Genomic DNA, 25,056 nt, shown 5'->3' with positions numbered 1-25,056 from the left:
GAGTTCGACTGTCCATGGACATAGCTGCAAAGTGAAATGAAAGCAGCTTTTAAAGTCCCTGTTCTTCTCTTCTGCTGTGAAATTCCTGCCTCTCTTTGTCGAGTATGATCTTTGTTGGTGTTTTCTTTGTGCCTGGAGTAATTTCTGTGTTGAGAGGCTGTTGTGCTGTCGTGCAGTCGTTGCTCACCCTGACACAGCCCCTCTCCCTCCTTCTCCCTTCTCAGGGAGCAGCTGTGCCAGCGAGGCACGGGCACTGCCTCTGCTGCTGGGGTTGGGGTACATCCACAGCCCGTCTGGGTGATGGTTCACCCTCCTGGACATCCACAAGCCTCTCTGTGCCACGACAGATGTGGGATGTTCCCTTCTTTCCATCACTCACCCTGTGCTGTCCCTCCGAGGCATCGCAGCCTGGCCTGGCACATCCTTGGCTCCCTTTGCCCCTCTGCCAGAGGATGTCTCTGGGAGTTTGGAGAGGCCCCCAGAGCTTGCACACAGCTTGGCTGTGTGTGTGTGAGCTGGTAAATCAAGCAGACAGACGTGTCACCCTGGCTTGGGACGCTGCAGTTGTCCCTGGCTGGGCTGGCAGTGCCCTGGCTGTGCCCAGCGCCTCTGGGGCCGTGCTGGCAGCAAAACCTGCCTGTGAAACTTCAAATCTCTCTGGGAGCAGAAATGGGGGATCCAGTCCTCCCCTTGCCCTCCCTCTGCAGCACATTTCCTTGGAATAAAGCTGCTTTAAGCTGCTTCCCTGGCCGGTCCTGCCGGGGTGAGCTGCATCTGCCTGTCATGTCACGTTAGCGTTCCTGGGAGCACACCCTGCCATCCCAAACGGGCCAGGGAAATCAAGCTGCTCTATGTGAAAATGGAAAAGTCGGCGCTTTCCAGAAAATGGGCTGGAGAACGTCAGCTGCAAATGGGAAGGAAGGAAAGAAAGGGCTTGTCTGAGTGGATGAAGGGATGGCTTTTAAAAGGCAGACCCAGCTTCCACCGGTGTCAATGGAAAGCCTTACACAAACGCTAATGGCTGTGGAGTCATGCCCCGAGGCATTATATTTTTTGGGATGATGTCAAATTGTAGCATCTTAAACGAAGCCTTTGTGTTACTATAATAAGGGACTTTTTTGATTCGACTACTTAGGTAAGGTCTTTAGTGAAGTCACTTCACCTCTCCCTGCCCCTGGAAAACAGCTCTCATGAAACCTGAGAAACTTTATCGAGTGCTTTGGGATCTGTAGGTGGAGCGAGGCTGTTGGGGATGCATTGTTATCACTCTCACTAGAGATGATTTGAGGCAGGAAAAGTGTTTGTGATTCTTTGGACAGATCTGCAGAGGGTAAAGAAAAATGAGTAATTTGTCCCCTATTAAAACATTGTGAAATACTCCAACTCTGGAATAATTTCCCTTGTGCTTTTAGAAACCCCCTGAGTTCAAAGCATCCACCCCCTGACGCTCCAGCCTAAGCTGTATCTTGTAATCTCTGCTGTACCCTTTGGGAAATCTGCCCACAGCTTTGTGTACACAAGAGAGACTCTGCTAAGGAAATTTTATTAAGAAAGACATTTTTTTTAAAGAGGGATTTAAATAGTGAGCTACATTCTCTCTGCCAGCAGCTCTCTCCCTTCACGCCTGGTGGGTCCTGCTCTGGAGCAGATATCCATCTCCTGTCTGGCATGTGGGCATCTCTGATAACAGGGCTGGTGCTGGAGGCTGTGAGCACTCACAGCCCCTGCAGTCAAACCCCACACTCCCAACTATCCTGGCCATCCTCTCAGCAGCCCTGGGAGGATGAATAGGCCTCAACTGAACACAAATCCCAAAAATCCCAGCCTTTTCTTCCATCTCCCACCTAGGCTGAATGGCAATCATTATCATCTACAGCCCTAAACTCAACTTCTACCTGTACACTATAATAACTGCAGCCCAAACACAAAGCCCTAAAGCTATCTGCCCAAGGCTTTGCCTGCAAGGGAAAGGGGAGCAGCCCCTCCAGGATGAGCAGGTCACCCCCAGGGACAAGGACAGGGCTGGCATGGCCTGTGAGCTACATCTCTGCTGAGGACACATCCAGGAACATCTGATGGCTCATTTTTGTTGTTTGTGGTGGTCCTTGCAGGGAGGAAGCTCAAACAGCTCCCCTGAATTCCCATCACATCACAGAGGCAGCACTGAATATTATGGATTCTTTTTGCGTTGCTCTGATAAATACTGTCTACAGGGTATGTTGCAACAAATGTTACAAGTCCCAAATACAGCGTTTCAGAAGCAGTACACAACTTGATAATCTCATTATTTGCTACTCCTACACAATATAAGAGCATCATCACATCAGCCTTATGTTTTGCTGCAATAGAAATAATTAATAAAAATCAAACTGCCACCCATAATGTCTTTAAAAAGCAATAGAGAACATGCACAATCTACTCTGAAAACAGCTCCAGGACTAGAGCTTCTGAAACTTCTCACCTGAAAAAAGGGAAGAATTGTTTTGCATTCAGACTCCCTTTGAAAGTTGTAAATACTTTATGGCAGTTTACTTGCAGAAAACGGTGAATTTTTAAAACGTGAATTTTGAGCTTTTAGGAAGGACTGTTTTTAGCTGGTGCTCATGGTCAGGGTCATGGGTGGCCGAGGAAGGGGCAGTTCCCCCTGCAGGTGCTCCCTCCCTGGTGTGCACAGCTCCCCTGACACAGCTTTGGGCCATTCCCTGGATCCTGTCGCTGTCACCACAGAGAGGGATTGGTGTCTGTCCCTCCTGTTCCCCTCCCAAGGAAACGGGACCTGCTCTGAGCTCTCCCCTCCGTCTCCTCGAGCCTGAGCAAGCCCAGTGACCCCACCTTCTCCTCATGTGGCTTCTCCTGCAGACCCTCCACCTTCCCCATAGCCCTCCTTTGGGAGCTCATTGTGATGTTTTAGACCTCAAACTAGAGTTTATCCATCTATAACCTCACCAGTTTATCCATCTGTAACAATAGTATGTCTGGGCCATGGTTTGAACTTGGGCCAGCCTAACTCAGGTGGGAGTTATCACAGCACTCCCCATCTGGTGGCCATGGGGTTATTTTCCATTTTCCATTCGGATTTAAATACTCCACCGTCCCAGCCCCTGGCCAGCCCAGGCTGGGCTGGGGGTGCCCGAGCAGCGGCCAGGAGGCTCTGGCTGTGTCTCAGGAGTTCCCCAAGGGGCTCCTATTGCTAAGCCCCGTTTAAAAGCAGCAGCAGCAGCAGCAGGAGCTCTGTGTTCATAATGGAAAATTCCTCAGCAAGAAGAGCAGTCTAAGGGACTGCTCGGAGGGAGCCTGCCCAGCTGGGAGTCATTTGCAGATGGTTCTGGTTCATTTGTTGGCTGCTTTTTGCCTGTCTCCATCAGCCACCCTCGCCTTGCCTTAGCAGCACACTCGGAGCGCATTCCTTGCTTTAAGCACCTGAGAAGTCCCATTGACTTCAATGGAGCGGCTAATGCTCCTGATTAGAGGTAAGTAACTGCTCCCGTGTTCTGCTCAATCTGAGGCTTGGGAATAGACAGAAACGGAAGGATCCTGCCTGCTCAGGGGGAAACTTCCGTGGAAATGTTCGCTCTGGGGGCAGCAGGCTGTTTACTCTGAGGTATGTCCAATTTCCTATCGCGGTGACTTTGGGGATCTCCTTTTGGGAAGGTGTCCCGCTGAATGTGCGGCTCCAGACTGAACCTGGACCCTTTCCTGGCCAGGAAAAGTTTCCTGTTCCATAGCATCCGTCATGTAAGGTCAGCAGTGAGTGGGAGCAGACACAAAGTGTTTTGGAGGAGGAAGAGGAAGGTGAGGAAGCCATCCCACCTTTCAGAGCACCAGCCCAGAGTGGGAGAGGTAAAACCCTCACTCCCTGAGCACTTTGTTTGAGGCTGGCAATGATGCCCCGGGTTAGGCCCTGCAAAGGCTCCAGGTGGGAGCAGGTCTGCAGTGGATGCTGTGCCTGGCAGCGAGAGCCGATCTCCTGGAGAGAGTGAAGCGCTGCCAGGGCCAGGACAGAGCTAATGGGCCCCTGGCCTCGGGGGACTGATGGGCTGCCTAATGAGGACACGGGTTCTGACATGGCAGAGCAAACAAGAATTGGCAGGCATTAACCTCAGACATGCCTGCTACCTAGAGAAATCCAAGCCCCTCTCTCACTCTTGTCCTGTTTAGCATATTAATGTTTAATTCCATTAGCATCAGCAGCGGTGGCTGTGCTCCGCCGGGGAGCTGCTCAGGAGCCTCAGGACCTGCTCGGGAGCCTCAGGAGCTGCTGCTCGGGGAAGGGGGCCCGTGAAGCCATCAGCCCCAGCCTGCAGCATTTGCTAACCCTGCTGTGGCTCCCAGCATCTGCCTCCTGCTTGGGCTCCCCTGCTAATTCAGCATCAGCTCCACGGGCTGTCCCGCCCTGGCACATGGCCGTGCATTCCACTGCAGCTCTCCAGAGGGATTTCCCATCCTTCTCTCTCTCATCTCCACTTTCACCCCTTTCCCCTTCATGCCCAGCTCCCGTGTCCCTCCCAGGAGAGCGAGGCTGCAGGGGCAGCTTCCAGCATGGAAATAGGACAGGGCAGGAGCTCCCAATGGAGAAATGAAGCGTGTTGGTCCGTGTCCCGGAGCCGCCCCTCGCCAGGCGGCGGTGGCAGCAGCAGCACGGTGCTCGGTGCTGCATTTTCCCCGTTGGACCCGGCAGCCCCGCACCTCTGCGCCAGGATTGATCACAGGAGCTCGGGGAAGGAGCAGACCCAGTGTCTGCTGCCATTCCTCGCAGGGCTGATAAATCCAGTCAGTGAGGTGCTGTTCTGTTTCCCCCTCCTTTCCCCCCTTCATGTTTCCCTTTAAACGAGATATTAAAAATAGGAATATTAATTTGGCAGATGGTGCAATTGGGCTTTTGGCAGGAGCCTGCACAGTGTGCTGTGGAGCTGCAGACCTCCGTCTCCACGCTGGAGCTCCGAGAGATGCTCTGGCTCCTGTCCAGGCTCTGCCTTCCCCCAGCCCCTGCTCCCTCCTGCAGCTCTCAGTGCTGGGGCACGGGGAGCTCTCGTGGGCTCTTGCTCCAACTGCAGCCAAGCAGATTTGATTTCTGACAGTTCTGAGCCATCACCAAAGGGTGGAGAGCTCGTTTCTGCTTTAGTTGCAGCCAGGTTTGATGGCGGTGGGAGTGCTGTATGTGTGATTCTTTACTTTTGTGGGTCTCAGTTCTGAATTTGAGGGGCTCCTGGGTGCCCTGGGCTTTCTCCAGCATCCCAGAACCCCCCTCAGGAGGATCTGTGGGAGCTGAGTGTGATGGCGAGATGTCAGCAGAGCATTTCCAACCAGAGACTTCTATGGGCACTGGGATCAGATTTTTTATCTTTTTCTGTTTTTTGTGCTGTGTCTGATTGGTCTCATCTCCATCCAAGAGGAGGATTCTGGTGTTTCACTGCTTTCCACTGCCTGAATTTTCAGAATCACCACAGAGTTAAGTTTCCCCTGAATTTTCTCTGCTGGAGCTTTGGCCCAGTGCTGCAGTTTCACCAGGGGCACAGTGAGCCCTGATTAATCCCAGTGTCAGTGCTGTGTCCCTTTAGTCCATCCTGTTGTTTGAACATCTCTCCTCACTCTGTGGCTGAGCCCAGGCTCAGTTTTGGGCTGTTCCTCAGCAGGGTCCTGGGAATGGCAGGGAACAAAGGCAGAGCCAGGCCTCACACTTGCTGTTCATTTTTCACATGCACACAAAGATTTTTTTTTTTTTGTTTTCTTGAATTCTTTTGGCAAATTTTGTCGTCCTTTGAACTCCTTCTGGCTTGTCTGTCTTTGTTAGAGTGTGGTGCCCAGATCTGGGTGTGTTGCTTCAAACAGCAGCCTGAGGAGCCCTGGGAAGAGCAGAATAATTACCTTGCAGGGATGCAGCAGCCTGGTGCTATTGACTTCTGTTCAATCGATCATCCCCCCAGCCCGCTCTCTGCTGGATAGCTGTTTGCCCAGATATCTCCATACAGCCTCCCTGCTTTTGTTTATTCCTTCCTATGTGTTAATCTTTTGCATTTGTCCTGCTGAATCTCTTTGTATTGATTGCAGGCCACTTCTTTAATTCATCAAGCTCGTATTGTATTTTATTCCTGTCCTGCAAATTATTTGCTACCCTCCCATCCTGGTAAAATGCTCAGATTTCATTAGCATACCCCTGGCCTGGCTTCCAAGTTGTTAATAAAACTATTGAATGGTATTGACCTTGCAGGGCACTCAGTGGGACCCCACTTAACATTTCTGCCCACTGGACTCTGACCTGTTGAGGTGCATGCACATGTATTTTTAATCAGCACTACATCTCTGCTCCTGTAGTTCATCTCATTTACACGGCGTAAGGAGCCCTGTGATGTTTTGGTGATGGAAGTTATGATCTGTGCAGCGGCAGCCACCAGCCTGGGGGTGTTCCTGGGGGCAGGCACAGCCCCTGACAGGGCGCTCTCTGAGCCCTTATCTGCTGGGCAGCTGCTGGTAATAGTGGACAGGGTTTGTGTAAAATCTGAAATGGAAATATGCTGCTGCACTTTAAACCCTAAAAACTCCTCTTTAGACCCCTTCTGCCAGGGTGTTGTTCCATCAAAAGGGGATTACCTTCAGCCAGCCACACCATTGTTTTCCAGTTGTGCAGTGACTGAGGGATCTCAAAGCTTGCTTTCATTTCAATCTCGCTCATAGTTTCCATATTCTCAAAATCTTTTGCCAGGCAGTCATATTGATAAGGCTTTCTTGTTTCACCTTCCCCAGCACTGTGGGTTCTGCCTGATGGAAGCACCAAGATGGGCAGTGTGCAGGGCAGGGGCTGTGCCAGGGCAGGGCTGTGCCAGGGCAGGGCTGTGCCAGGCTGATTCCAGGGCATGAGGGGCTGTGCCAGGGCAGGGCTGTGCCAGGGCATGAGGGGCTGTGCCAGGGCATGAGGCTGCTCCCCAAGGAGGGGATAACCCAGAGGATCAGCTCTGGGCTGGGTGCTGCCATCTCACACCTGCCCTGGCTGCCCCAGGAGCTCTCCCCTCCCTGCCAGGGCTTTGTCCTGCAAAGGAAGTCATCCTGAGCGTGTTTGCCTTGCTCTGCTGGGGATGGAAGTTACCTTTAGGTACAGGGAGAGGTGACAGGGAAAAAACCCTCTCTCTAATTCAGTGATGTTCTTTTGACTGCCAGAACTGGCTTGCATTTCACACTCCTGCTTTAGGTGCTGCTCCTTTTGCCAGATCTTGCTGGGAGCATCCCCTCAGCTTTCCTCCTGTTCTGAGCCACCACCAAAGGGTGCAGAGCTCATTCCTGTTTAATTGCAGGCAGGTTTGATGGCAGTGGGAGCACTGTGTGTGGGGGAACACCACGGATTCCTGGCCAGCAAACATCAGCCCATCCCCTGACCACTGATGGACAATATGCTCCCAACACATGAGAAAATTAAACCCTAATGAAAATGGATCCTTCTGATCTCGAGACCACTTCAGAAAATTTGGGGATAAATTGCTCTGGCAGCCTTTGCCTGGATGGGGCTTGCCTTTCATCTCTTTGGTTTATTGGTGGCTGCTTCCCCCACATGCTCCATTTGATGCCCTTGGATTTTACCTGGTGTTAGAGGGAGGCTGAGCTGTGTTCATCCTGATTTCCCTCACCCTGCTGGGATGCAGGGTCAGGATAAGCACTCTCCCCTCCCTTCCCTCAGCCTCTGAGGGGCAGGGACAGCCCAGGGATGCCCCTGGCCCTGGGCAGTGCCAGCCCTTGTCCCACTGCTCCTGTTCCCTGCAGGGTGTGTGCTCTGGCACTGCTGCTCGTGCCTGTGACAGCTCCTCTTCCTGCTAACTGTTATTGAATTACAGAGCCTCTTAATTGTCTCCTTTTCCTTGAAGACTAAATCAAAGCAACTCTTTAGTTCATTAGTCTCCTTGCTGTCTGTCAGAAATGACTTTTTTGACTGAGCCTGTCAGGCTGTGCTCCTCCTCCGCTCTCTCCCTGTGGCTCTTAAGGAATTCACCTTCCAGTGGTGTTTTTATGCCTTAAAGTTGCATTTTGGGGACTCCCCTGTGTGACGGTGTTCACACTCCATGTTTCAGAAGGGTTGGTTTATTGTTTTATGATCTATATTGCATTAAAACTATACAAAAAGAATAGAAGAAAAGGTTCTCATCAGAAGGCTGGCTAAGAATAGAATAGGAAGGAATGATAACAAAGGTTTGTGGCTCGGCTCTGTGTCCGAGCTGGCTGGGCTGTGATTGGCCACTAATTAGAAACATCCAACACGGGTTAATCAAAAATCCACCTGTTGCATTCCACAGCAGCAGATAACCATTGTTTACATTTTGTTCCTGAGGCTTCTCAGGAGGAAAATTCCTAAGGAAAGGATTTTCCATAAAAGATGTCTGTGACACCCCTGTGGTCACCAGGGAAAACCAGCCATGGTTGCATTGAGGGACCAACAGAGGTGAGGGAAAGGGCATCCCATCCCATCCCATCCCATCCCATCCCATCCCATCCCATCCCATCCCATCCCGCCCCCATCCCTGTGGGCAGCTGAGCTCCCACAGAGTCAGAGCAGCTGCCCTTGAGAAGACTGGCAGGATCTGGTGCCTGACACGTGGTAAGGCAGGATATCTTTCCTAGCATGTGTATCCCAAAATTATTCCTGCAAGGTGCAGAGTTACATTGATTGTATTACTGGATTATCAAATGATTAAAGCCATTAACAATCCACTCTTGAGCAATCAACGTAACAATGTTTAGTTGCCTTGCAGTAACAATTAAAAGATGAAGCAATTTGCAATAATTAGGTAGTATCTGGAAAAAGTAGTCCTCATTAAGAGAAGTTAAAAAGACTTTTTCTTATGGTAGAGATGAACCTAGCAGGCCAATTTTGCTCCTTCTCACCCTCTTTCCTTCCCCCTCCTGCATTTTAAGAAAACAATGTTCATTTTTAGCCTTTTACTGCAGCAGAGATCAAAGGGGATGCAGTGACTGGCTGCACCCAGGGGATGTGGGGATGTGGCACATGGTGCTGGGGTGGCAGCTCCTTTCCCAGGGAGCTGTCCTGGGTTTGTGCTGGGCTGTTGGGCTGTTTGCTGCCCACTGGGGCTCCAGGCCACAGAGCCTGAGCAGCTCCTGTGCAGGGAGGCTTTGGGAGCCAGCACTTGTTCAGGCACGTGCCTGCTCTTCCCTCCCTCTGCCCCCACCAGGAGCAGGCATCACCTCCAGGCTGGTCCTGGCAGCTCCTTGGGTGCCAACCAGCAGAGCACGGGCAGGGCAGGGCCAGCAGCAGGGCTGGCTGCTGCAGGAGGGGATGGATGGTGTGCCCTCCTCGTGCCCTGGGCACTGAGACCCTGCAGAGGGCTCTGAGCTGCTGCTCCAGCTGTGTGGGGGCTGCTAATCCAGCTGTGGGGACTGCTGCTGCTCCAGCTGTGCAGGTTGCTGCTCCAGCTGTGGGGTGATGATGCTGCAGCTGTGCGGGATGTTGCTCCAGCTGTGGGGGCTGCTGCTCCAGCTGTGGGGGCTGCTGCATGCCCAGGTGCAGCAGGGCCACACAGACACGTACTGATGCTCATGTGAGGGCTCCTGGACGTGTCAAGACAGGGCATCCTCAGTGCTCAGGAGTAGGAAAGCAACTAAGAGCCCAGCACTGATTCTCTTTATTCCTATTTAGCTGAATTCAGGTGTTTTGAGGTGGCGAGTCAGGATTTTGGGATACCTGGTGCCCGTCATTCCACTGTTCTGGAACTGGCTCCAAAGGAGAGCTCATCTCTGTACATTATTAACAGGCTTTGCTGGGGCTGCTCCATTTCCTCACACAGTGACAAAGTGGACATGCTCCTCTCTGTGCCCTGTCTCCAGGCACATATTTGAGTGATATTTCTTTGTGTTTAGTACCATCAGCCAGAGGGAAATGAAGGGAGAGGGATGTGGGATGTGCTTTGCAGAGGGGCTCTGTAGGAAACTTGGGTGTGCAAGGGCTGGGCCCTGTGTGTGGAAGGAGAAATGAATCCAGCGCTTGTGGAAGTGAATATCCACCATGGAGGTGCCCTGGGAAACTTCCAGGAAAAGGTTTGTCAGATGCACAGCTCATGCAGAGATGGGTATGTTACTTCACTGAGAAATAATCTCCTTGGTGACAGTCCAATCATCCTGTCTGGAAGGTTCTGCTCCAGAATTTCAAACAGATTTTCTACCTGGAGGTACAAGTGAAGATGTTCAGGTCAATAAGTAATTACAGACATTGGGATCTGGCTCCTTCCCTGGGATTCCCTCTTCTGCTCTGGCAGAGCGAGCTGTGGCCAGGATCTCCTCTGGCTGGCAGCAGGCAGGCTTTGATTATCTGCTGCACTCCCATGGCAGCTGCTCTGTGGCCCTGAACCACACATGTCCCTGGAGAAATGCCATCCATCTCCACGAGGGCCCCAGAGCTGCATGGTGGGGCTCAGGAGCTCGTGGGTGAGGCAGAGAAATGGGAGTTTAGAGCAGTGGCTTGGGGAGGAGTGACACAAATGGGGAGGCACAGTTTGGGGTCAGTGTGGCGAATTTGGGGTTCAGGATCCCCAGCACCGTGCAGAGCGTGCAGGGGAAGGGCCTGGATTGCCGCTGGTGAGTGCTGCAGCACCAGTGCGTCCTCCTGTGCTGTGTCCATATGGGGAACCATCTGCTGGGCATGCAGGCAGTGCCTTGGCATTCCCTGGAACACGCAGCTGTGGGCTGAGCTGCCGTGCAGGCACAGCAACCAGGAGTGATAGCAGGGACTGGAGATTGTCACCAACGATAGGAACTGATAGCAGCCCGTGCTCTTTAGCAAACCACTGCTGTCACAAATGGAAAATGAGAATGGATTGAGCTGCATTAGGGCTGTGAGAGTAAATCATCTGCAGTTCCTGGGATATTTAGAAATACGAGGATACCCTGAAGGTATCTTTGGTGATGAGAAGGCTGGAGTGAAAAGGCATTTGAATAGTGGATAGACAGGAAAGATGCAGGGAATATGATAATTGATATAGCCATCAGGAGCCAAGCAGCATCTGCAATAAATGGTCAGAAAACACTCAGAAAGTACTGGCACATATTGGCTGTGGCTGTGTTTGGGCTGAAGCAGGGCTGACACGGAGCAGAGATCATTCCACACTCACTGCTGGGCAGGGTAGATGTAGATCAGGCACCTTTGTTCTGTCTGCTGAAAGATGAGCATGGATTACAGCTCAGGTGTAGCCACAAGGAGCTGCCTCCATCCATCACTGTCACTGGGTGACGTTGTTGGAGCCTACAGGAATGCATCACCCAGTGTGAGCCTGAAACTCAGGGAAATGGAGCCCCAGGAGTGCATCACCCAGTGTGAGCCTGAAACTCAGGGAAATGGAGCCCACAGGAGTGCATCACCCAGTGTGAGCCTGAAACTCAGGGAAATGGAGCCCACAGGAGTGCATCACTCAGTGTGAGCCTGAAACTCAGGGAAATGGATCCCCAGGAGTGCATCACTCAGTGTGAGCCTGAAGCCCAGGCCAGCCAGGCCCTCCCATCAGGATCCAAGGGGATCCCCACTCTGTGCCTGGAGGAGCTGTGGGACAGCTGCAGTGTCTGCTCTCACCAAAGGAAGGAGCCGGGGCAGCTCAGCAGCGTGGCCAGAGCTGGGGCTGGCAGGGAGGGCTGCTGGGGCTGTGTGGTGCTCTGGGGCTGGCACAGCAGAGGCAGTGGCACAGCGTGGCACAGTAGGGCAGTGACACAGCATGGCACAGCCACCCTCCTCTCCTGCCTGGCACAGGCTGGTGGCAGCCCTGGCTTGAGCAAAAGGGGATGTAGTGCAAGGGAAGGGTGCCTGAAAGATGTTTTGATTTTTTTTCTTGACTGTCATTCAGCATTCCTTTAAAAATCCTGCTGGTTGCACATTTAGATGAAAACCCACTATTTTTCTACCGCCGTCCTCCTCAACTGCTCCCAATTTTTTCCCCAAAAACACCCAAGTATTCTCTTGCCCCCAGAGAAGCGTCTGCTATTAATTCTGCCTTCTAAGGAGCCCGTCCCTCACGGTGCTGCCTGTGTGGGTGCCCACGGGCTCTGTGTGCCCAGGCGTGCCAGGGCAGGGCTGGCACTGTGTCTGCTGGTGCTGGCACAGCTCAGGGGGCAGCAGCAGCAGAACGGTGACAATGCTGGAGCCCAGGGGAGAGGCTGGGGCTGCTCCTTGCCTGGGGGCAGCAGAGTGAGCTGCTGGCAGACTCAGACTGGTGTGAGTCTCGGTCTGTATTTATGTTGCCAGGTATTCAGACTCCTTCCCAGAGTAATGGACTCTGCCAAAATAATTTATTCCTGATTTCAACAGTGTGTGTGCGCATCTCTCTGCTTTTATTCACAAATAAAAGTTATGTGGAAGGCTGTCTTACAAGAACAGAAATATATTTAGTGATTCAGGTTGTGTTGTAAAGCATGAAAATGAAGCTCATGTTGTCAGTCAGTGGTAGGCTAGGACGTATTTATACCTTTGGTCATAATTTCTTTGCTCTAAAATACGTGGCTCAGGGTTTGAAGTTGCACAGGAAAAGCAATAGCACTTACAGGGGAAATGTAACAGGCATGCTTTAAAGAAAAATTCCGTGTGTGAGAATATATATGTATATACAACATATACTTTGTGCTATTTATCTGCCTTTAATGTTTTAAACCAAATATACTGTCAGAGCAAAACAAGCCTTGTGCTTTGCTGAATTTCTTGGGAATTTTCAAAGCCTGAGCATGCCATACAAGTCCTGAATTGGCCACAATTATTAAGGCTGAGGTTTTTATTTTAATGGGCTAGACACCCTGCTGTACTGGGCAACACACAGCTGCCTCCAGCAGCTCGTGGTGCTGCTGCAAATTAATAGAAATAGGTTATTTCCATTTTGGAAATGGAGATAAATGATATATTCGGTCCCATCCAGGAAATCTGCAGCAGAGTAGAAAATTAGGCCTCTGTCACAGGGTCCCCTCCAAGCACTGCACCAGGAGCCTGTCTCACCTCTTGTCTCTAGCAAAGGTTGCTGACTGGTTTTAGGTCCTGAGCTCAGTTTGGCACAGTTCTTTGGTGTAAAAGCACCAATCCTGAGCTTGTAATTATATCTGAATTATATCAATCCTGAAAGCAGTAATTATATCATTGCTTGCAAAATCACCTATAGCGAAAGGTGCCACAGCTCGTGGTGCTGGTGGCTGCTCCAGTGGGATCTCCTGGTATATATTTCAGAGTGCTGCCTGCTCCCCTGGCTGTGCCCAGGCACACGGGGGGTGCCCTATGCAGGTGCCCTGTCGCAGACATATTTTCATGAAAAATCCTTTTTTTTAGGATTTTTTCTTCTTGAGAAGCTGAGAGGCTTCAAGAACAAAATGTAGACAATGGTTATCTGCTGCTGTGGAATGCAACAGGTAGATCTGTGATTGCTCTCATGTGGTTTTAATTAATGGCCAATCACAGTCAGCTGGCTTGGACACAGTGTCCGAGTCACAAACCTTTGTTATCATTCTTTTCTATTCTTAGCTTAGCTAGCTTTCTGATGAAACCTTTTCTTCTATTCTTTTAGTATAGTTTTAATGTAATAGATGTCATAAAATAATAAATCAAGCCTTCTGTAACATGGAGTCAGATCCTCATCTCTTCCCTCATCCTCAGACCCCTGAGAACACCATCACAGAGCCCCTTCCTCCATCCCCCCGGGTTCCCAGGGGCAGGGAAGCTGAGCCCAGGGCTCACAGCAAGGGATGCTGGCCCTGGCAAAGGGAGCTCCTGGGGGGCACTGCCCTGACCAGGGGTGTTTGTCTGTCCCTGCTGTGTTTTGGGGTGCGGGAAGCAGCCTGGCACTGCCATGCTGTGCTTTATGCTGGCATTACTGCTTGTCCTTTCCCCAGGAGCAGCAGCAGGCAGCCCTGCCCTCTCAGCCCACGAGCCAGGGTCCATCCTGCAGCCCAGGATGGCTTCCTTCCCTGGCTGCCATCAATTCTCATTATGCTGGTGCTGCCAAGTGCTGGGCGCCCAGGGCTGGCACAGGGTAAGTCAGCAGCTCCAATGGCTTGGTCGTGTTCACACTCAGACTCGTTTCTGGTTGCAGTGGTGGCTGCTCAGCAGCACACAGAGCCCAGCATGAGGGGGATTAATTGGCTGTGTGCTTCTCAGAGGAGCTGCTGGGTGCTCCCTGGGCAGGGCAGCGATGGCAGCGCCTTCTCCAGGCAGCAGGCTCTGCCCTGCTTTGTGCTGCCCAGCTCCAGAGCTGCCAGGGCGGGCTCCTGGCCCTGCTCCTGCCTTTCCCCCTGCTGCAGAGGCAGAGGTCCTTCGCAGTGTCCCTGCTGGGGCAGAGGAGGGGAACAGCAGCATCCTGCTCTGGCGAGATCGCCCTGCTGCGCTGCTGAGGAGCTCGACCTGCCCGAGAGCTCTCTGCAGCACAGCAGGGATTGCTGCTTTATTCTCGCTCCCTACTTGATCTTCTCTCTTCACCTTGGGCTGCTGTGCAAACAGCCTGGGAGATGGGCTGTGTGTCAGGATGGACCAGGAGCTGGCCAGAGGCCCTTTGCATATGCGGCTGTTTGATGTCTGCTCCCTGTCCTGATCTATTTATAGCCAGAACTTTCTGCAAATTTGAAATTCCTTCTATGAAAACTTACCCAAACTTTCTTTAAATGCTTCCTTGTCCCTGCAGTCCTTGTGGAAAGGTCAAGCTGTGCTCATCAATGTATTGATTACACATTTCTCCTCCTATTGATTCTGGTTAAAGACTCTCATGATAGGTGCCCTGGATACTAATCCCTAAATGCATTGGAGGCTGCAGGAAAAGAGGAAGAAGCTCCTGAAATTGTCTCAAAGTTTGCTGGCTTTTAACATGTCAGCCATGATTTACCCCCATAGAACAGACCTGAAAGCTCGGGGAAAAGATAATTCCTCTGATTTCAGAATGTTTGATGTCAGGCATTTAGGGAACAACAAAGATTTAGTGACTGTGTGCAGCTTGAAAGGAGGAAGCGGGCTTTTTTCCCCATTCCAGCTTTGTGAAACAGAATCACTTTTGTACTGAAATACAGAAGGGAAAATGTAATCCTGGTTGAGACCTGTCCACATGGAAGTTGGCAGAGCCTTTGTTTCAGTGGGCAGCCCCTCGCACCAGGAGGAGCTGCATTGCTTGTCACTGATGCGAGGCTCTGGCTCAGCACCAAACCCTCATTTCTGTCATTGTGGGGCACAGGACCCACGGTGGCAGATGCATTTGGTTGAATCCTCTCCCGTGGTGTTGTCACAGCTCTGCTGACACTCAGGCTTCCCTTTCCTCCGCCGTGCTCCGTGCAGTTCTGTCGGCTTCATTGGGAATTCCTTTCAAGCTGCAGGATGTAACGCAGTAATTAGCGCCGCTCCCTGCACAGGCAGGAAAAGAGGCACCAGGGGATTGAGCTAATATCCCCTCTGTGGGGGCCATTCAGAGCAGGGGGGAAGGAGCAGCCCCAGCCAGATGTGTGATCCTGCTCTGGAGGGTGGGCCTGGCAGGGAAGGAGAGCTCAGGCCAGGCAGGGTGAGGGTGCCAGGGGTGAGGGACAAGCTCATCCTCACTGCAGCAGGCACATCATTGAGCAGGAACCTATAGCTGATGATTGAGCACAAGGGGATGGTTCCCAGCTTGTCCCTCACTTGTCCCGGTGAAGGACAAGCTCATCCTCACTGCACCAGGTAGATAATGAAGCAAGAACCTGTGGCTGGTGATGTTTGAGCACAAGGGGATGGTTCCCAGCTGGCAGAGCTCTGCTGTGCCCTACATAGCACGGACTGGCTCCATGCTGGGCTGGCATGGCTCACAGAGCTCCTGCCATGAGGAGGAGGAGGAGGAGGAGGGATGTGGCCAAGGTGAGGCTGCTCCTGCCACCTGCAGAGGTTCAGGTAGTGAGGACAGCTAGCATGGTGAGGGCTGTCCAACTGCACTGCACAGAGGTGGAGGGAAACAGCTGCCAACCTCTCACAAACCCAACCAAACCACCCCAACACCATTTGTTCGTAATTAGTTACCAAGAAGGAGGTAATTGGAGCCATTTTTGGTGTTGTCAGTAGGAGAATTTAATGTGCCATCCAAGATACCCCAAACCCTGGAGGTTATTGTGACTGTGCTCACAGGGGTCTGAGGATGAGGGAAGAGACGAGGCTCTGGCTCCATGTTTCAGAAGGCTGATTTATTATTTTGTGATATATATTATATTAAAACTATACCAAAAGAATAGAAGAAAGGATTTCATCAGAAGGCTGGCTAAGAATAGAATAGGAAAGAATGATAACAAAGGCTTGTGGCTCGGCTGTCTGTCCAAGCCAGCCGGGCTGTGATTGGCCATTAATTAGAAATATCCAAGATGAGCCAATCCCAGATGCACCTGTTGCATCCCACAGCAGCAGATAACCATTGTTTGCATTTTGTTCCTGAGGCCTTTCAGCTTCTCAGGAGGAAAAATCCTAAGGAAAGGATTTTCCAAGAGAGATGTCTGTGACAGGTTACGAGCAGAGTGAGCACAAGGAGCTCCCAGAGGTGCTGGTCAGGCCCTGCCCAGGCCACAGAGGTGCCAGCCCCAGCAGAGCCCCTTGCACCACCACATCCTCTCAGCCGTGCTCCAGGCACAGCAGCTCTGCAAAGACAGCATTGATCTGAAATTTAAATCCAATGTAGTAACTTAAGCATTTTAGAGTGCCTGTGAATCAATGGAAATGATTGAAGTCAAAATCCGGACGGCCACACGGCTGTATCATATAATGCTGGCCCAAGGTTGGCTTTCTCTGAGCAAGGGTATCTTCTAACACAGACTTAATCTTCAAAGCATTTTAAATGCTGCAAAATGCTCATCCTGCTAAAAGTCTTTAATATGAGCCTTTTCTGTGCCCCCTTAGTAATCGGCAGTGCTGTCGCTGGGATTGTGATCTAATGCTTTATGGATGTTTTCCTGCTTCATGCTTCCCAAGGCCCTGGGAGTGAGTCGTGTGTGCTGGTGAGGGCGGATCCGATTGCAAAATGCACCGAGATGCTCTGGGAACACACCCAGGCTCTCCCAGATCTGTGCTGCACTTCTCACTGGATAAGCCACAAGATACTGAATGTGATGGGTATTTAGGATTTGTTTTCAGAGCATAATCCCACTAATACTTTGCTCTCCGTTTGTCTGATCGATGCAAACGCCGCTGGAGCAGGCTGCTCAGAGCCTGCAGGAGTGTGGGGTGGGTCATTGCCTCTGATCACACCAGGGACTGGAGAGACCAGGAGCAGAGATCAGGATTTCACACAGCGCCTCCAAGGTCCCTGCACTGAATGAGCTGAGAATAAATGGGATTTTCTGGGGTTCTGGGCTTTGTGGAAGGGCTGTCATGCACATCCTGTCTTCTGGAGGCTTGGCTAAGCCCACACCCACGTGTGCCCAGGGAATCTTCCCTGATATGTTTTTGTTTGATATAAAAAGGCCTTGTATCCCTTGGACATCAGTGTTATTTGGGGGCCTGCTAGACTTTAGCTCAGCTCCGCAGCATGGGACAAAGGGCTTTCCTCAGTTTCTGCTCAATCAGCTGCAAATCATTTCCAGACAGCCATGTCTCCTACTTGTATTGTGGGAAACAGTGAATAATTGTCCCCTTCACTTTTCCTGCATGACATTCCTGATTTTACAGCCTCCTTAGGTGTCTCTTTCCTGGGAGTAGGGAATCCCAGCCCAGGTAATGGCTTCTTGCATGGGAGCCCTTTCACAGCTATGTCCACATCTGTGCTCTTTATTTATTGTTTCCACTTGAACAGGCTCAGAAGCTGCAGACCAAAGCAGAGCATTTCCCATTTCAAACAGAAATATGCTGGGCAGTCCCGAGTGCAAATAACCTTCTCTGGCCATTTATTCCCCTTTTTAGCTTTGTTTCTATGGAACAGTTGTTATTTCAGGGGAAGTTTTGATTTTTGCACCATGGCTCCTTAGTTTCTTCAAAACCCCTTGGTGCCAGCAGCACTTTGAGGGCTCCCATGGGTTCCATCAGCTGCATCCCCCTGATTCCCTCACCAGGGGGAAATAATCAGGTTTTGCTGCTCCTCAGAGATACCAGAGCAGCTAGATAAGGTACAAAGGTGCCATCAGTGCCTGTGCCTCAATCTTTGCCCCACATCCTCAATTTCTGGTTTTACACAGGCTCGACAAGCTCAAGGATCCAAGCATGATGCACTCAGCAATTCTGATGGTGAGGATTCTGTGTGCACTTGGCCATACATCAAGATCATTTCCACCTTTAGATATGAATAAAAATTGCACATGAGCCGTTTGGGACCACCCCACCTATGGATTTTATTGAGCTAGAACCCTGTCTTGTGAAAAATCCCCGCTGGAAGGCTTGATTGCATCTCAGAAGCTGCTGGAGGAATTGTATTTTAATGTGGTTTATTTTCCTCTGACGGCTCTCGGGAGGCACACACCCACATGGGGCTGTTCTAAATGATTGTGTCATTACATTTGAACCCTCAGTAAAAGGGTGGTTTTCAGCAATTGAATTCATATGTTTAATTTGGAATTTTTGTTTTGTTGCTGTATACAAATTAAGGTCTCTGCCGGTACAAACACAGCTTTCTAGTAAGCCTGGAGGTGTTGAAATGAAAATTAGAACTGAGCAAAGGTTGGCTCTTTTTTTTTATTTTTCTTTTTTTGTTAATGAGGTCTGTAAGGCATGGGCTGGAGCTTGCTGCAGCCTGAAAGCTCAGTCCAGAATCACCACCTGAATTAGAGCACAGTTCCTGCAGGCAGTGTGGGACCCTTGTGAATGCTGCATGGCCTGGCTGGGAGGAACCAGCTCTCAGGGATGGCAAATGCTGCCAGGGGATGGTGCAGCTTGGCACAGGGCTTTGGCAAAAGCCACAATTTGTGGAGGCTCTTGGGTCCTTTTGCACATAGCAGGGCTCCAGGTGAGGCTGTGGAAGTTCTTGGGTTGTTTTGCACATAGCAGGGCTCCAGGTGAATTTGTGGAAGTTCTTAGGTCCTTTTGCACATAGCAGGGATGCCTGGGGTAGGGTACAGAATCACAGAATGGTTTGGGAGGGACCTGAGAGATCAACAACTGCAAACCCCCTGCCCTGGGCAGGGTCACCTTCACCATCCCAGGCTGCCCAGAGCATCCAGCCCAGCCCTGAGCCTCTCCAGGGATGGGGCATCCACAGCATCCACAGCTTCTCTGAGCCCCCTGTGCCCCTGCCTCTCCCTCCTCACCGTGGGGATTTTCTCCCTAATATCTAATTAAGACTCTAATGCCTAAGCCCACCCTCTTTCAGCCTGAAGTCATTGCCCCTGTCCTGTCACTCCATTTCCCTGTCCAAAGCCCTCTCAGCTCTCTGAGAGCTCCTTCAGGCCCTGCAAGGGGCTCCCAGCTCTCCCCAGAGCCTTCTCCTCTCCTGCCTGATCCAGAGCAGAGGGGCTGAGCCCCCTGAGCATCTCAGTGGGACTCATTCCAGCAGGGCTGTGTCCTTCCCATGCTGGGCACATTCTGCCTGGGACACCGTGTCCTGTGACCTGAATAAAGCCACCAGAATGCCACTTTGTCCTCCAGCACCTGTGCTCCATCAGAGCAGGGCAGGAGCAGGACAGGTCCTGGTCCCCCTCCTGGCACTGAGTCATGGTTTGGAAAAGCAGCAAGTCCTGCTTTGCCTCCCACATCTGGGTTATGAGATATCCATGTCTTGAATTATAATGTTTTAATACAGACACATAAAACTTGTGCCTTAAGACACAAAATGATCTGTAACTATTAGGGATTACAGTTGAATGTTCCTGTTGGGGGAGTTTGAATCCTGAGGCTGCTCAGGGGATTTTAATACTCTTGTCTGGAACAGCTGGTGCCAGTGGAAGTGTGCTGGATGAGACAGGCAATGGGCCTTGTCTTATCTCTCATTCCTCTTTTCATATATTTTTATTTCCATCTGTGAGAGATGTGCCTGTGTTTCAAGATATGAGCAGGGAGCAGGCAATGTGGATTATCAGAGGAAAGACAGAGCAGGGAGGCAGGAGAGCCCAGGGAAGCAGGGATGCAGCAGAGAGACAGAGCAGGAGATGGCAGAACAAAAGTGGGGTTTGGGTATCCCTGAGTGATGGAAGGAAAGGGATTGAGTGTGGAAAGGCTGAGGGACAAAACCTCCACAGGGAGACAAAAACTGGGGACAGGTGGAAACTGGGAAAGGAAGGAGCTTGTACTGGACAGTGGGCACTAGGCAAGGAACAGGCAAGGGTGGAAGAGGAGGAGAAACCAGCAGAAAACATCTGAGGGAGACTCCATCCCTGCCATGCACTGGGAAACTGCCAATGGAAGGAGAAATTTCCCTGTTATTCCTGCAGCATCAACCACAGATTCTATAGGCTGGAGCAGGATCATGGTGTACAAGTTTCTCTACAAAGAGTTTGTCTCCACCTTACACAACTTTTCATTTAAGAGACAAGACAAACAGAAATGCAGACATTGAGGTGGAAAAATAGGAAATAATGAGACCACAGTCTGGACATGCAAGACATCCTTTAAAATGCTGTTTGCACACATGAACAGTGTAATTGGTGTCTGCATTTCTATAGCACAAACTGGCATCTTAAGGAATGTTTGAGGAGAACAGCAAGGTGAATGTTTACAGACTCTGTGTTATCCTGAAGGGTCAGAAGAGGAAGAAAGAAAAGGTTTCCCAGGCAGTAGAACAGCAGAGGTTTGCACCATCAGGGTGAAATGGTGGCACTGGCAATAGTGGTTGGTTGTGGAAGGATGCAAGGGTACAGATTCTGTGTGGTGCCACAGGGACCAGGCTCTGGGAAAGCTGCACAGAGGGTGATGGGGTCAGGGAAGGAGCAGGTTTTGGCAGCAATACTCACCGTGAGTTTTAGTGCCTCAGGATCCTGGAGGATGTCATGTTAATGGAGGTCTGAGATAATGAGAGGGCAGACAAGAGCCCTGGTGATGTAAATGAATACAGAATGCAAGGGACATGATGCACAACTTCTAAAAATTCAGACAGGCTCTGGCTGTGAGGTGGTGAGGGCTCCAAGGGGACGCTGTGTCTGAGGAAGGTGCCCTCATGGCCACTGATGGTCTGAGGGGACGGGAGTGACAACAGGAGGGCAAGGAATGTCCTTGCCTTGAGGAGAGAAACTGCACCCACTGTCTGTGGAGGAAAACGAGGACAGCAGACAATGGAGAGAATAAGTTATCTGCCTGTGTGAGAGAAACATTCTTTTAGCACAGAAAAGATTCACCCAGGGCAAGAGAAGAAATAACTCTAATCACCACCCACCTGCTCCTCTCAGGCATCTTTGCTAATGCCTCACTTCAGCGTGGTGCTTCACCAGCTGAGGCAGGCTGAGATGAGGGATTGCAGTGCACAGCTCCTCCATTTACCCTTCTTTCATCCTCCAGAAACCTCTCCAACATCCAAGAGCAGCAATATTGCAGGGTTATTGTTCATCCCTGGATGCAGAGTGCAAGTGTGCGGTGCAGCTCGCAGCTGCTGACACAACCTGTGCTTATCCCCAGCTGGGCAAACATCTGCTTAGGTGCTCAAAGATCATCCTGTTGGTTGTTTGTGTTTATCCTCTGTGTCCCAGGACACTGTAGGGGAAGAGAAGAGAACCCTAAGCCATGAATTGTGATCATCAAAACCACAGCACTGGATTTTATTCAGCATCTGCATCCTGATTTTGGCAGCCAAAGTCTGTACTGATCCCTCAGGCACTCGCCAGTGCTGTTCTTGTACTGTGGGCTGGCAATGACTTTCAAAGAGCTGTTCAGCCCCTCATTTGGGGCTGGGACATGGTTAATGGCTCCTGTATTTCCCTGCATGCTTCCCACAGTGCTGCACTTTCTGCAGTGCCATCCATCACGGTGTGAGAGGCGCTCAGAGCTCACCCACGGCAGCCGGGGCACCGCTGTGGTGCCGCTGCCCGTCCTGTGTCTGTGCCCTGCATCCTCCTCACTCCTCTCCCTGGGCTGCTCGGGGAGAACACATCCCAGCCTGCCTCAGGAGCTCCATTAAGGCAGAAAACAAGCTGGCAGATATCAGTTTTTGAGCCATTCTTATCTGATTTATTGTGAAAGTCACCTCTTTTGATTTAGGTGGTGCTGATAGTGAATGAGAAAACATGTGTTTCTAAAACAATGGCAATGAAAACATTTCTTGTCAGGGGCTGTAGTTTATTGTCTTGCTGCTTGAAAAGTAAAATATCCAGCAGGGAAGACACTGTGTCATCATAAAGCAAATGTGGATTATACAATACGACAATAACTTCACGGGAAATGCCCAGAGCCGCTTCTGAGCACAAGTTATGTCGAGTGGTTTGTGCTCAGCAAGGCTGCAAACCCCCTCCATCACCCAGAGGTCTGCCAGGACAGGCTTTGTACAGCTGGGAATGTGACTCATCTGGCTGTGGCTCTGATCCTTCATTTTGTATTGGCTCTTGACCTGGGCTTTTCTCCAGGGAAGGATGCTCGGGGCTGTGTTCAGCATCTCCTTGCTTTCTTGTGTTAGGTGGCCCTCCAAAAAACCAAACACCTCCTCTGAGCCATGTCTTAGGGTCCCTGAGCAGAGCTGCCTCCTCAGAATCAGCATTTGTGCTCAGTTTAGTGCCTGAGACCATGCTAGCTTTGGCTTCTCCTCAGAAGGAGCCTCTGCTCTCAGAGCAGGCACTTGGCAGTGCATCCTGCATTTCTCTGTCCCTCTCATTCTCCTGCCTGGGCTCCTCTCCCTGATTCTGTTTGACAATGTTTTCTTTCCCCATTTGGCAAGTCAGCTCACCTCGAAGCCTTATCATATTTAAATGTTTAACTGCTCTCAGACCTTAATTAAGAGTAGTAGCAGCAGCAATAGCTGTAGCTGCAGGAATGGCAGTGATTTTCCTGTCTTAAATTTTAATGGCTTTTGTACCAGGCTTTCCAGAAAGGGTGATTAATGGTACCTAGAGAAGCTGAGGTAAATGTTTCTCCACGCTGATTTTTGCCCTTTCTATTCATGGCCCCCTTTTTTTGACATGAAAAACTAAAAAGTCCATTTAGAAATAATTCTGTGATTATATTTTTTCTGGGGTTCAGTAGGTGCTTAATACAGCACTTAATATATGTGTTGAATAGGAGCTGATCTCTTAAAGACCCAGCTCTTGGTAGTCTCCATGCCAACTCAGCTTTGCTTTGAGCAGTAATTACCAAAATTGTTGGTAGTCTCCAAGGATTTGATGGTTTTTGGAGACTTAAGCTTCCCTGGGCTAACCTTTGTTTTTTCATCTTTTGTACCAGGCTGAAAGCAGTATACGGACTTTTCGTTTGATAGAAACACCCGTCCCTGAAGTTTTAATGTTTTAGGTTTGTAGAATGGGTCATTGAGTCAGGGTGTGAAACATCTGTTTGCATTTGCAGTGAGACACCTCAGAGAGTTTTAAAGACCAAAATAAAAGAGAAAGGGAAAAAAAAACCACCCCAAAATCAAAGGATGTGAAAACTCCCTCAGGTCAGGTGGCAGCATCCTGATTACTCCCTTGGACAGAAAATATTTATTGTGGCTTGTAACCGTGTCCAGCAGGCGGTTAATTAGCAAAGCAGATATTGTCACAGTGGAAGCAAGCGCATGCAATTCATAGCAAATCCTCCAAGATAAGCAGCAGACACAAAGGTGATTAAGCTGTCAATAAAGAGGAAGCCCAGAGCAGGGGGAAAAGCAGGTGGATTTCAGTACAAGCCCACAAACCCAACCTGTGCCGCCGAGCAGGGAGCGCTTACATCGGTAATGTTTGTACTCCCACAAGCCAGGATCCCGCTCCGTGCTGATTGATCCTGAGCAAGGAGTGCCTCTGCATTAAAGACCTTATGATTTAAACATTATAAACGTTAGCCAGGGGCTGGAGTGGGCAGGAGCAGCGTGTCCATGGAGCACGGCCACAACCTGCCTGCTGTCATCTGCTCCCTTGTCAGCAACGAGGCACTGGCATTCTGACAGGGCAGAGACCTTCCCTGCCATTAATTAAGCATCAGAGAGGCACATAGCATTATTGCAATTTCATATTTTGCAGTCAGGAGGGCCTGGGACAGCTGGGCTGGGCTGGGTAGCCCAAGGCTGCCTGGTGAGGGGTGAACCTGCCATCCTCACTGGCATCCCCATGCTGCCTTCTCCCAGCTGATTGCACCGAGGGATGGTTGTGAGAGGTATTTACTTGTATTTCAAAGCATGGGAACAAAGGCAGCAGCAAAAGCAAAACTTTAGATGACAGAGGGAAGAAAAATTATGATACATTTTTAGAATTACTGTATTGTCATCCTCGGTTGGAAGGAGCTCAGATCTAAGCTCTCAGGTTATTTTTTTCAGCTATGTAGGAGCATCTCTGCTTCCTCTTAGCTTGGCACAGTCTAAGATTAGCATGTGAGTGCCTCTGGCTTACAGAGCCTGGCTGTACACATGCCTTCTCTCTAGATCATCAGATACCAGCTCCAGGTTTGGACAGGTTATTTCAGATTATTGGGCCATTCGTGTGCTGATATACCCCCATAAAAGCAGAACTCTGCCTCGTGCTGTTAGAGTATGTGCTATGAAATCTACAATACTTTAAACATCTGCTTTTAGGCTGTATCTAGTAAAGACAATAAGCTCTGATGATTTTTTATTTTGTCTTTCTGGAAACTGAACGTGTTTCCTATGGCTTATGACCACGATTCATTTCTAAGTGATTTTCCCTGGCCAATTTCCATTTATCATTTAAATAATCTAGGAACAAAGATGAGGTATTCTGCAAGAAGGTATATGACTCTGTAATCATTCTAGCTTCATATCCCCTTTGGGGGAATTATCAGAGATGAAATGACCTTCCTGGCTATCAAGCAGTGCCAGTGCAACAGGGATGGATAATGTGACACCCCTGACACAGAGCCAAAGGCAGGTCGAGCTGATCATGCTGCACCCGGACCTGGAAATGACAGAAACTTGATTAAAATAAATGTGAGAAAGGAGTCTGAGAGTGATGGGAGCCCTCTGCTAGCTTGCAGGAGAGTGGGGAATCTCACTGTGATGTATGGCCTTTACTGTACTTTTCATTTGGACTCTGATGAGGGAAATTTACCATTCTACTGTCCTCTCC

At 50.4% G+C, this 25,056-nt stretch overlaps 1 long non-coding RNA gene across 1 annotated transcript in view; it reads left to right on the top strand.

The window, feature by feature from the left end:
- The first annotated feature begins 3,262 nt into the window (after nucleotides 1-3,262).
- LOC102073253 (uncharacterized) overlaps nucleotides 3,263-25,056 on the top strand; it is a 76,032-nt gene continuing 54,238 nt past the window's right edge. Inside the window, exon 1 of the long non-coding RNA XR_012582617.1 lies at nucleotides 3,263-3,470. This is a non-coding gene — a long non-coding RNA (uncharacterized LOC102073253). The remainder of the gene's footprint in view (nucleotides 3,471-25,056) is intronic.

This window comes from Zonotrichia albicollis, chromosome 14, assembly GCF_047830755.1.
Source record: "Zonotrichia albicollis isolate bZonAlb1 chromosome 14, bZonAlb1.hap1, whole genome shotgun sequence".
NCBI classification, from domain to species: Eukaryota; Metazoa; Chordata; class Aves; order Passeriformes; family Passerellidae; genus Zonotrichia; species Zonotrichia albicollis.
The sequence above is the reverse complement of the archived record's forward strand: the minus strand, read 5'-3'. Positions and strand labels throughout refer to the sequence as shown.